The sequence below is a fragment of the Varroa destructor genome, unplaced genomic scaffold (genome assembly GCF_002443255.2).
Source record: "Varroa destructor unplaced genomic scaffold, Vdes_3.0 BEIS01000002.1, whole genome shotgun sequence".
In the NCBI taxonomy this organism is placed as follows: Eukaryota; Metazoa; Arthropoda; class Arachnida; order Mesostigmata; family Varroidae; genus Varroa; species Varroa destructor.
The window spans coordinates 24,845,554-24,858,584 of record NW_019211455.1 but is presented as its reverse complement, the minus strand read 5'-3'; the positions used below and the strand labels follow the sequence as shown (position 1 = coordinate 24,858,584).

The 13,031-nt window shown below is 39.8% G+C and overlaps 1 long non-coding RNA gene across 1 annotated transcript in view; it reads right to left on the bottom strand.

The window, feature by feature from the left end:
* LOC147757569 (uncharacterized) overlaps nt 1–13,031 on the bottom strand; it is a 157,956-nt gene that overhangs the window by 139,477 nt on the left and 5,448 nt on the right. The window contains exon 3 of the long non-coding RNA XR_015320372.1: nt 3,653–3,747. This is a non-coding gene — a long non-coding RNA (uncharacterized LOC147757569). The remainder of the gene's footprint in view (nt 1–3,652; nt 3,748–13,031) is intronic.

The window sequence follows — 13,031 nt, the reverse complement described above, 5'->3', positions numbered from 1 at the left end:
TCGACCTAATCATGCAAGGTTACCGCTATACAAAAAACCTAAGTAGCTCCACTTTTCTAATCCTGACACCTTTCGCCCTGTCCAGCGAAGTTGACCGCGTCTAAAAGAAACTAAAGCCATTGTACTTATAGTAGTGCGTATTACAAGCACACTCACAAATCCGTAGCGTTAACATATAATTTATATTTTGAATAGGGTCGACCACACTGAAAAAGACAATCTTAAAAGACTATCGTAAGCTTCAATTCAGGGAAAACAGAAGATATCTCTATAGAGTGTTCTACATTATTATGAGACCTACTTATAGATAGAGTAATCTAACCAACCCATAGTTACGGTCATTTGGGAAACGGGCGGAGTACAGGTGTTTATCACTTCTAAGCTGGACAAAGAAGCGCGTGATGTCTGAATTAAGCAGAGCCAGCTTCATCTATTCGAGATCATTAGCAAACAAAAATCGTCTGCTTTTACGCGGGTATAAGCGCCTGGCGAACTGACAAGGGTCATGACTCCCTAGCAGCTACGTACTTAATCCAAATTCTTGGTGATTTGTCTCTCTGCATATACGGTGTGTCCTATCGTACCTGCCGCCATCTATTTTCCTAGTAGGGAAAAGGAACGCCGTTATATTCTTACGCAACTGGTAAAAATCATTAGTCAACTTTTTCCTTTTCTTTTAGCTAAAATATAGGCAGGACGATTTACATCAGCTAAGCTAGCCATTGGTTGTGTTCATATGCGTACGCCATACAGATTGTTTTAGATAGAAAGAGACCTATAATTTCGATGCCCTAGAAATCCCGGAAGCCCCACCAGTAACCAAGTTGAAAACCTGCTCTTGGTTTTATGTCATAACCTTCTTTGTCGTTTTCTTTTGTATGCATAAGTACTTACTACTTCATGTGTGATTTTTTTTTTTATCGGGACTGTAAAAATGGTCTCCGATTTTACTACCTTACCCCTTTCTCCTCTTTAGAGCGAAGCTTGTGCGCTTGCCTACATTTTTTAATGCTCCTTCCAGCTGCTGCTGCTGCTACAGGCGCCACGAGCTAAGTAGCAAAGACATGCTAATAACAAAAAGAAGTCGAAGAGAAGTATCTGGAACCCGTGGCGGTTTAGTATTTGGGTGAGGTTGGCGGGGGGGGGCTGTTGGAGAAGGGGTAGCTGTGACGAAACTATTAATACAGGCTTAGAGGAGAAGAGTGGAAAAAGGAACTGGTCCGCGTACATTTCTTCGGGCAACTACAGACGGCTAACGATTACTCACCTGTACCTCTTTTCTATTCTCCCTGTTCAACCAAGAAAAGAGACTAGACGGGGGATGGGGCGACCTGGCGCAAATATCGCACAGATACACTTACACGAAGTACCAAATCAGAAGAACGGGTGGAGAGTGACAGAAAATGTGAGCGGTGAGAAGAAGCGCAATGAGTTTAGGAGTGAAATGAGCTGGGAAAAAATTTATGAAGAAACTGCTTCTTAGAGGGAACTATATCATACTTGATCGCTATGGACAACAGTCTTCGCTGTAGTTTTGCGAGAAGTGCACCGCGGGCGAGCCAAACACAAATTTGCACAGTTGAACGGTCGCTCGTATGCTAGCAGACACAATTGCGTTACCTCATATCATTCACAAGTGTGGAATAACGGCCATCTGCTTCCCGCACAAATAGAGAAAAAGCCCGAAAAAATAACTAAGATTCTTCTATCATTTCAGATGCAATCTCATCTACTGTTTTTTAGACAGGGGTGCGGGGTTGTCAAGGCGGAATGTTGACAAGAGACACTCAGCAGAAAGTTTTGGAAAAAACTTGCGAAATATGAAAAGCAAAATTGACAAAAATAGAGACGATAAGGAATAACGATAGATGATAGTCACTGCCACCAGGCCCAACCCGGACCTGGAACGATGAGATGGATGCATTCCAAACACAAGAATGATGGTCCGTTTTTTATCGTCATGGAGGCATCCTACTGAGAAATAGCGATTTTCTTCGAGCTGTCTTAGACAACTGGAACGTACCAAGAAAGAATCTCTTCCAAAAAAATCTAGTCCATGTTCGCCGTTTCATATTAACTGAGGTGGCATTGAGCGAATGGGGGAGAACAGAAGAGGAAACGCTTGAAGCCGACATCGTAAATTCTTTGTGCATGTGCGTATGCAATAGATTCATTTAATTTTTAACCCAAAGGGGCATAAACGATCAGGACAATGAAATGAGCGAATAGATAATATCATTTCAGCCAAAGCCCAGAAAACACCAATAAAGCATTCTAATTGGGACTAACACAAACTCTGTTACAGTGAACACAAATGAAAATAGATATTATTATTAATAATGTGTCGACTTTTTCATATCGGTGACATCCCATCTAGGTCCGCTGTGTTAAATGTACTAAATGAAACTATTGTTTGATGGGGCAAACGTTTAAATTAGGCCTGTCAGTGAATTAATACATACTTAGATTTCCAGGATACGATGAGGAACATCAAAGCTACATAACTGCTTGCCGTTAATCTCCACAAATAGTGATAGCTATAGCATTTAAGCAGAATATGGCCCCTGAGTGAAAAGTTTTCTGAATTTTTACCAAGGAAGCCTAACCGGATTCGCTAGTTTTATTGGAAGGCTATCTCAAGCTAGACATTTACGATCGTCTTAAAAGCTGGTGTGCGCCAATCTGTCGAGGCTATTCATCTTAAATGGTTTTTAAAAGTGCACAATTCTTTCACTTTCGCTTAAATAACGTTTCCGTACCTTGCCCCCTGTATCCGCTCACACCATACACCTTTTACTTCTAAAAGTCCTGCTTTCCTATAAAGACACACAGTCGTTGGAGGAAGAACCGGTTAATTTGGGTCGAGGTGAATTACTCACGTTGAAATTATTATCTAGCTATATACATAAGAAAAGATCACCAGTGATCAATACACAAACGATAGTGACTTCAATTCCGGTTCCTGTTATCATATGCAATTGAAATGGGTACGGTCGCCATATTTAAGCGATCTAACGTTTTTCTAACATATTCCCAAATACAGCACGGTACACACTTAAAAGCACAGTTAATAAGACGGCGTCCGTTCGGACACGGATAAATCCAAAATGATTGGAATTTTGTATTTTGAAGACTTATGTGTGTCGAAATAAAAACGTAAAGATAATTTTGTCGAAATTAACAAAGCTATGGTAGCATCCAAGCGCACATGAATAATTTCGAAAAAGAGCTAAGTAATAGAGGTAATATGTTCGTACTTAAAGAATAATCAAGTTGTTTGTTTACTATCTAGTATGAAGTGGCGCTGACTGTGCGATGTTTTCGACTTTCTGCGCGATTTGCAGTATGAATTCTCTTGAATCTTTTTAAAACTGTCGGGTTAGAAGCAAAAAATTATTCAGTGGATCCAACTCCTTTCCTCAACCGTTAGCTTTCTATCCTAAAAAATGAGCCGCGTATGTTTTTCAGAATCATTTTAACGGAGGTCTTCGCTTGAACTTTTCACTAGATTACAATGCTTACGGGCAATCGTACTTGCTCTAAATTGTATGTTCGCTTCAAACATGTTCCTGAGCCGAAAATAGAAATATATCATGGTAAAACAAATACTTTCATAGTAAGTTTAATAAAAACGACAAATGCAGTTACTTGCCTTCAATCTGTTGTTTACGGAAAGGAAGTCGTCTAGTAGATCCTGCTCGAATAGCCTTACTTCACTCAACCGTAATACCAATACGCCAGCAGAACCTGAAAGCTTTCAAAACAAGAACCGAAGTTAAGTTTGACTTCTTAACTGCACGCAGCTAAGTTATTCCGCAATGCCGTGTACTTAAATAAGCGAACATTGGCGTCAGTGTTCTTAATGAACTTCGTTAGGTATTATATTATATTATTCTAACGTTACAAGTCGAATTCTCCGTTAGATCGTATTTCTCTACGAAGACGTAGAGAAATACGAGGCCTCTAAATATAACAGGGTTCAGTTTAGACAAAAAGGTGTCATACGTTATACAGACATATATTTTCTATATAAATAGAGATGTAGTAAGAAAGTTGTCCCATAATCTGCAGCTCTATAGAGGGAGATAAACAAAGAGAGCCCGATGAAAAAGTAATTCGTAATTATTTAATTAACACATTTTCCGTTTGTGCAAAATGGTAGCTATTGTGACATTGATATATAAGTCGATGGCCTATTAAATGCATCTTTCACCACTGAGTCAGTTGAGGACAGCGGTGACTCATAGTAGATTATGTTAGACAAAAATGATATAAAATTCTTGTAGCGTTGTGAACATTTTTGGCGTGTAGTACCGCCTAAATAATCATTTAGGATCAATGCGAATAGTAATTGCGCTAGGTATTGTATGCTCATGCTTGCAACAAATGCAGCTTGAACTAGACTTGGAAAATACCCTTTTACCCCGTCTGAACCCTTCTGGGGAGTGATTGCACGCGAGTGTGACCCAAATATGGTACATCGTAAATCCAAACCACAACTCCCTCTTTGTAATTCAACTGTTCATACCAAGCAGAGTTCTCATTATCAACTTAGTTTCACCAAAATATTTAAAAAATACAGTTACTTTAAAGTTAACGTTTTTTTCTAGTTAACTTTCACTTCGCGCAGTTGTTAATTGGGCACACTGTGTCATATAAAAAGAGTGAAACTTCACTAGTTTTCTGACTGAGGAACAAAGAAAAATATAAATGGGTGAAAAAAGACAGGCGTCACAAGACGAAAACGTTTTCGCAATCTAATTTATTTTTGTCCTGCAGAGGGCGGCGGTTACTTTTGCAGGTATGTTGGGGTTGAAAGAATCAAAATAAACTGGACAAAATTAAATAGCTTGTCTGACTTTTTAAAGGCAATTTGACAAGATTTCACCAGGAACAATGGTGAAAAGTGGATTGGAAGGTTAACCTAGGAAAGCGCAGCTTTTCATTTCCAATTGCTTACTCAGTCCATCGACCCGACTGGATTTCAGGCCGATAAAGGAGGCAGATTTTCATTGTACATACTGTAGTCTGTACATACTCGTATTTAGCTGAAACATGTGAAAATATATCATTTGTATTTTCATTTCAGGTTGGAACGTTGTAAATTCTGTTGAATGTAGTGTCGTCAATTTTTCAAATCACATCTAATAGTTTGATCTCTAATGGATGCATTTTATCGTTACGATAAGTTTATGTAACCCTTGTGGTAACGAGCGGCTTCACCATCCTGTTTTCCTATGTTGTTTATATCTATTTACGTTTATAAACAAAGTGACACGAATGCCATTTATTATCATGTACTTTTAGATCTTTAAGGATCATCTCAAATAAATCTCACCGCTTGTAATTCTTATAAACAAATTGTGTCTTCTGTACATGCTACTTAACGGAAAATATAATTTTCGGCAAACGGACGCTGCGAAGTTTTATATCCGCTCTTATAAATTATCGTGTTAGCAACAGTTCGTGTGAGCTTATCCATCACGTGAATTTAACAGATTGTGTCCGCCGGTTATATAAAAAAAAAAAAGAAAAAAAAAAACATAATAAAATGAATGGGCCACGGATGGTCGGGCTTTCAAAGACAGAGCTATCTGTTTTGTTGAATAGCATGTTGCAGTATTTGTCGACAACGTCATTAATGTTGAAGCACTTCTAGCATCTTATCAGCACTAGGTACAGGCAGTTCATCATAAATTTGTCCTAAAGTCTTATTTTGAGGCTGAGGTAAATAAATGCATGCTTCGGCCGATGACACATTGTTGAAGACAATCAGCTTGCAGGCCTTCGTTATCAAGTCGGCATATCATAAGATTTCTATGTATTTCAGCAAAGAGGGCAACGTGCCTTTAACGCGTCCTACTGCTATAAGGAGTGAACGTACAGTTACGTCGTATTTTTGGTCGACATCTTTCCTCTTTCTCAAATTATGGCATCTAAAAAAAATAATTTTATGTAAGCAACCAGTAACAAAGACAGGCCGGTAATAAAAAAAAAGCCATAAGGACCATGCTTAGGTAGACACTATGATTTACAGACTGTCGGATTGAATGCACGGGTTTTTCTTTCATGACTTGCAACAGAGAACGAAGCAAGCTCTTCAACTGATTCACAAAAGCTCAGTTAGACTTGATAAAATTAATTATAGATTGACTTTTTAGGCTCGGAGTATACAATAGGTGGCATTTACAGATTTATACGAACATAGAGCGGGCTACAGAATGTAGCCTTACAAAGAGAAGCAACAAAACATTCATTTTGAATTGTCTGTGAAGCGGCCGTAGTACGCCAATTTCTGTATTAAGTAAAAAAAAAAAAAAAAAAAAAGCCTTATTTAAATCAAACTATTTTTGAAATAACGGCCGTAACGCAGTTCTCTAAACTATGCTTCCATTCAATTCGAATATCAATAATTTCGATTTGCTTTTTCCCTTTACCTCTCCACTATTTGTTTACTTTTACACACCACTAAAAACTGGTAGCTTCGTTCTCTTCCGTAAGTGCATTGTATTTTCCTTGTTCAGTTAACGGAATCTTATTTAGAAATCAGCCTCTAAAAACGAAGTTTCTAGGTAAACAAAAAGTGCATTTATGACACCTACCCTATTGTACTTTTTGCCGACGTCGAATAGTTGTCTCAAGAACACGGGACAGGCCGTATACTGCCAAGATCTAATTAACTGAGCGAGTTGCTCGAAACCGATTTGCTAAGTTAGATAGCATCTTGGAGCTGGAGGAGGCGTTCCGCCCCGGTTCGGCATCTGAGGTTGATAAAGACTAATTGTAGGCGCTTTTAAAACAAGACGGCCGGCGGACGATTCGTGATTTCGGGGAGAACATGAACTGTAGCTCTATAGCTATCGATGGGCATCTACAAAAAAATTGCTTCAGAGCATCAGGTTTCTGTACAGAATTATCAGGGACTGATGCTTCCACGTTAATGTAAAGCTCCAGCATGCAGTGGGCTTAGAACTAGGCCAGATCTTTCTCCTAGAAAGATGATGATTTGTGTTTGGTAGGATTAGAAACTATTATACGATGGGAAGTATTCGAGAAAGACAAGGCGGACAACAAGGATCTGTGTATGGCCTTGTCGCATCGAGGGAACAAGGCTATTCAAGAGGAACGCCGATATCCAAGGAATGCCATTTTTTTCGCGATAATGCCAGGCCGCAAAAGACAAAGATTCTGAACACCGTTTTTCAAGAGCTTAAGTAGGAAGTCTTTTCCATTATATGTTCAAGACCTTGCTTCAAAGGATAATCGCTTTTTTTTAATACTACCGAAGGAAGCTTTCAGCCATTTATTTGAGAACGTAGAGAGCCTTAAAAACCGGCTAGACGAGTCTTCCGACACCAGTCCTGAAAATTTCTGACGAGAAGGAAAAAGGAGACTATGAAAGTTTTAAGTCAATATCATTACGAAAGTCTCAGACCATTCCGGTAACAGGTTTAGTTTAACATTTCTTTTTCTCGATTTTAAAAATTCCGACAAGATCAACCCTTTTATTCAGGCGAGTGTTTTAATGCTAAAAGCGCGTAATGCTACATAGCTACTGGACCGTACTACATAAACAATATGCTTCTCTTCTTGCTTGCCCCCCCCCCCCCCTCTCTCTCTATATATATATATATATACACGTAGTGATAGATTTTCTAGCTTGATGACGTTAAAGTCACAGATTCCAGATAACATAAGTCGCGTCGGGTCGGTGTTGATGTTATTTTAAAATTGAGATTTGACAAAAGCTTATGGGCTTAAACTGTTTTATTCAGACTTAAAACAGAGTGCTTAAAAGATCAGTATAACGTGTGTTAAAAATTCGCGTCGTATTAGAGCTTTATAATGAAGCCACAATTGCAGCCCGCGCCTACAAGCGATTTCTATTATCTAAAGAAAAAGGCCAAAAAAAGTCTCGTCACTTTTGTTCTAGCTTCGAAATGAAAAGCATGTTCGTTGCAGCGTGACATCGCCAAGAAGCTAAACAGCCACTACAGTTAAAACAGTTTCAAACATTTGAAGAGAAGGTTGATTTTATATAGTAATAACAATAATATCAATGATAAACAATTTATTCGACCGTGGGCCATTCTGCAAAACTTTATAAGAACTCAACAAGAGAAAAATTGATTCTAGAAGTGTTTGAAAAGTGACTTCGCAGCCGCTGCTGCAGCCGTTGTCCCACAGAACGATTAATCCGAATTTTCATCGTCCAGGGGTAAAAAGATAACAGCAAGCCATAGAAAAAAAATGGCCGGAACTGGTGAACAGAACGGACGCGTTCCATCATGATAACGCCAGACCACATCTTTGCTACATGGCAAAAAGCAAAAACTGAAAAAACTTAGATGGAAAGTTTTAATCCGCCCGCCCTATAGCCCGGATCTTGCATTTTGTCTGTCAGCTCTTTTGATTTCTGCAGAGCTCCTTTATTGGCATTAGGTTAGTTTCCATGGAGGAATGCAAAAAGCACAATTTTTCGCCAAGAAACCACAAAAATTTCACAGTAACGAGATCGTAGTGTTACCAGAGACATGGCGGAAAGCTATCTGTTAAAATGGCGTATATTTTGTTTAGCATTATTATTTTATAATATTAAAAAATAATAGCCTTAATGTTGGCTTAAAGATCATAAATATTTTCAAACATCCACTATACATGTATACATAATGATACATTTAGACTGTTCCGTGAAGGCAGTCTTAACACTAGATGTATTCACTCTGTCCCTTCCTGTTTTTCTATATGCAAGACTGGTTCTAAGTCGGCAGGTAAAAAAAAAAACTATACTATCTATCAGCTGGGTATAAAGTCACTCCGCGTCCAGTTTCTGCATCCACGGAGTTCAATTTAAGTATACTCTAAGTATATTAAAAAGCACATTAAGGTGTCTATGAGAGATGTGCAGTTAGGACAGACCAGCAAATAATGCAATGGATAGTCAGTCCCACAAGCTGAACAATGGGAATTCACATATGTGGGAAGACGCGAGCAGGAAACCATATCGATGGCCCCTCGAGATGTTTCCCAGCCTTCATGGTGACGTCTGAATTTAGAGATTATGGTTTTCAGAAGTGCGGCTGTTCAAAATTCTCGGAGTGGCTTTCAGTCAACTTAGGTAAAATTTGCGGTAACCATCTATTTTTTTTTGTGGTGGTTAAGCATCTTTTCTAAATGAATGATCATATAAAGCTCGCTGTTATTACACATACCAATGGATGAAAAGCCGGTTCGACTAATCAAAGAAAAGGAAGAATATTGAGTTGAGGTTTTGGAGAAAGCTATCAATTGGTGTGACCATTTTAGAGAAGGGTAGGTAAAAATAAGCTGGCTAACGGTTAACGCTATATAAATAGCCAATATATATAGCCAAGTGTCCCGCCATTCTACCATGTAAAAAGTGTGCTTAGAACACCTAAGTACGGTTTAGCAGGGGTCCGTAGTGGTGATTCGATGTTATTCGTGTAAATGGTACATAAATTTCATTTGTTGATATCACCTTATAAAAATTGATTTGTTGATTGTTGATCGTACCGACAGGAGAACCTGCGTACTATCAACACGCGTCTGGCATTGAACTAAGTGTATAGTTTATGCTGATGCGTCGTATGTTATAAATTAAGCGTTGCGGTGTCGAAAGATATTGGTATTGGCTGGTAATGATGCCATTAAAACTAGACAGCATTCATCTTTGGTATATGCGAGTTCTGAAATTAATAACACATTGTGTGCTTCTAGATCACGACACGCACATCAAAAGAACGCCATTTGCCAAAGTTTTTGTCCTTTCATAGATGTCATGACATCAAAATTTCTACAGATCTATCAGCTATTGAGTGTACGATATCTACGTTTCCTCAGATAATCTTCCTATTAAAATTTGGTTATTTCCGAAAACTCAAACCATACCAGTCGGGTATTAACTGCCACTAAATTCGAGACCAAAGACTCAAGTGGTCAGTGCAATCGCAACCATTAAAGGCCGCCAAAATAAAACGTGAACATCACGTGTTTCGATAAAAAAAAATTCAAATTTTGTCGATAATTTCGCTTGTCTCCATTTTTTTAGTTGCTCCTTCTCTCTCTCTCTCTCTCTCTCTCTCTCTCTCTCTCTCCGACTTAAACCGGAATATGTACAATATGCTGATGATGCACCCACGTGTTGACCTGTAGCCTGCTGCTCAACGCGCTCATAACGACCTTCATCATCACCGTATAGTAGTCCTCCTATTCATCATCGACGATGATTCCACTCACCGATCTGAACTCCCATACGCTCGTAAATACTCACTAGAGGCTATTCAGGTACTCGGTGATATTCAAATGTCTGAACGGCATCAGCAGCGCTGGCAGCGGGGACGCTGATTATCATTACCTTCTTCGACTATTTCACATACAGAATTAAACAAAAATGTAAAAGCTATCGAATCACGGGTGTAATACGTAAGTTATCAATGCATGATGAGGATATGGGTGTATACGGCTTGCTACAAACAGAGGCCGGTGCTAGTACATTATAGTTGTGAGAAGAAGTAGAAATTTAGGACTAGGCTCAATGCCCTCTCCTTGACTAGACTGGGTGCGCTTGTTGGTAGAACTTTTGAATTGTAGGTTAGTGATAAGATTTTTGCCTATGTAAAACAAGTGACTTAAGCTCTAAGGATTAATTGGTTCGCAAATAACGTCAAAGAGCTCGCTTAAACGGGACACCAAAGACGCTGTTTAATCTACAGACGACAGGGACACAGCTAAAATCAGGAAACGTGCAGGTTTCAGGAAACCTACGTTACCAACAAATCGACGTAAGGCGAGCAGGTGTGTCAGCCGCAGAAACATTTAATACGCTTAAAAGGAGCTTCAACGCTCTGCAGTACCAGCTAACCAAGGGAGTGTATACTAAAATACATGTCAACAGATGAATACTTTTTCTTACGCAACGGTTACACTCGGCTCAGGGGTACGCTTTACACGTCTACCTATGCTTCTGTTTAAACTAGTCAGTGTTAACCTAACTGGATAACTTTCTAAGGCTGAAAACTCACCAAGCTGTTATCAACCTAATGGTGTTTTCAGTAGGTACTAAACTGTTCGACCAATAGCAACTTTAGTAATAAGATTAAATTTGCAATTTGCAACTGTCGTGTTCTCAAACAGAAATATAATAGATTTTGCAAAAATGCATATGGGTTGCGCCGATGTAATAAGTGTTTTTAGTTTACTTTAGGCGATGGCAAGGGCAAGTAGTTTTTTCCCTAAGTGAAAAAGTACTTGCCCCTGAAAAAGCTCACTATTCTAGCTATAGTATGCCAAAGATCTTGAAATAAAGGCCCCATAAGGCTATTCTGCAAGGGAACTCTGTCATCGCTAGGAGGAAAGGATTGGGGGGGGGGGGAGGCGAGGCAACTGCAAAAGCACGATTCAAGGCAGCATGGTATGGTACGAGCAAGGGTATAGGGTGGGCGTATTGCTTTGGGTCACGCATACGATGGCTTAATCGACTGTCGGCCGTCCCGCCGGCTCGCATACGTACGATCATCCAGGGCATTTGGTCCGTACGCACATTCAGCAGAGGACTTTTCGGTAGCTGCGTGTTACGCAACAAATATGAATTCAACCACCTTGATATCCAGATACTTAGTACTCGCGCCTACTTTTGGCCGACATTCATTTTACTATCATCTTTATATGATGAGTGCTACAGTTTTTGCTTATACGTGCATGCGTTGGCTTCAGGGACATTTTAGCACGTTTCACATATAAACAAGATTTAAGATATTTATTTGACAGTTGCAGTTATTAAGCCTCCAACTGTGTAATTTAAAACAGCGTTTTGCTCTTTTTTCGAGTAAAATCACGCCTGTTTCTAGCTTTCCTACAGGTCACTTCCGCATCGCGTTATTCGACGTGCGTTTACGCGACATAGATCTGTGCAACATGTCAAGGCTTCGCTCTTATGTACACTCGACTTTTGATAAGTTTACCACATTGTGCCCCTTACGAATTTAACACGGGTTACTATCCTCCTATTGGGGAAAGCCTTATGAGCAAATAATGCAGGCTTGAACGATGCAGTGCCCCGACAAAGCGATAGAACCAAGAGATACGGAAACAGCGGGGTTGGAGTCTCTCACCGTTGAACAAAAGGATTGTATGACGTCGGGTGACGACGAACGGAAAAATCGGCACAGGTCTGAAGCCAAAGCAACAACAACCTACCCAACACCAGTAGTGACAGTTGTATTTTGCGCAGACGCCTGATTGCACTGAACGACCAAGGAACAACCCATCAATAACCTAGCTCGTATTGTTATCTTGAGTTAAGCTTACATAGTCATCAGCTAACGCAAATATTCTAAATCGATATTTGGCCGTTAAGCAATTTCACTCATGATAATTTTGACCGTGTGTTCCACTATAATTAGATCTCCCTAACTAGGTGTCCCTAATGACATACCTCCAGTAAACCCTAAGATGCACAGGTCCACCTATTTTCTTACCTTTTTGTTTCGACTCGCTGTTCATGAGCATCCCACATTTTATATGGGAGCAACAGCCCCATCATAGACGCGACCACTTCACGGATTTGTTCTTTCATCGCTACAGTCTGTCTGCTATCTGCACATTTCTAGCTCAATTTTCCATCTGGAACAGCAGTAAGACAGGTAGATAAGCACGACAAGCTTGCAGACAACACTCGCGTGTGTCTGTCAAAGTTATCCTTCATTGTCGGATTTATTGCTCTGTGGCCAGCAGTGCACACCGTCTCTCTGGCGTACAACTTTGCCCCAGTCCCCCCGCATGAAGTGATGCAGTGTTATGCATCGCTCTTTATGCTCATCCCTCCTGCATTAGAACCGCCGCAAGCTATCAGTATTCATCTATCTTTCCCTATACATCTGGATTTGCTCCTTATACGACTGTCACTTTCCAGCCAACGATTTCAAGCTTGTTTGGCGAGTCCTCCTTCGCCTTTCTCTGTTTTGGAAATCCATGCTCAGAATTAATACCACATTGTTTCATTCAACGGATAA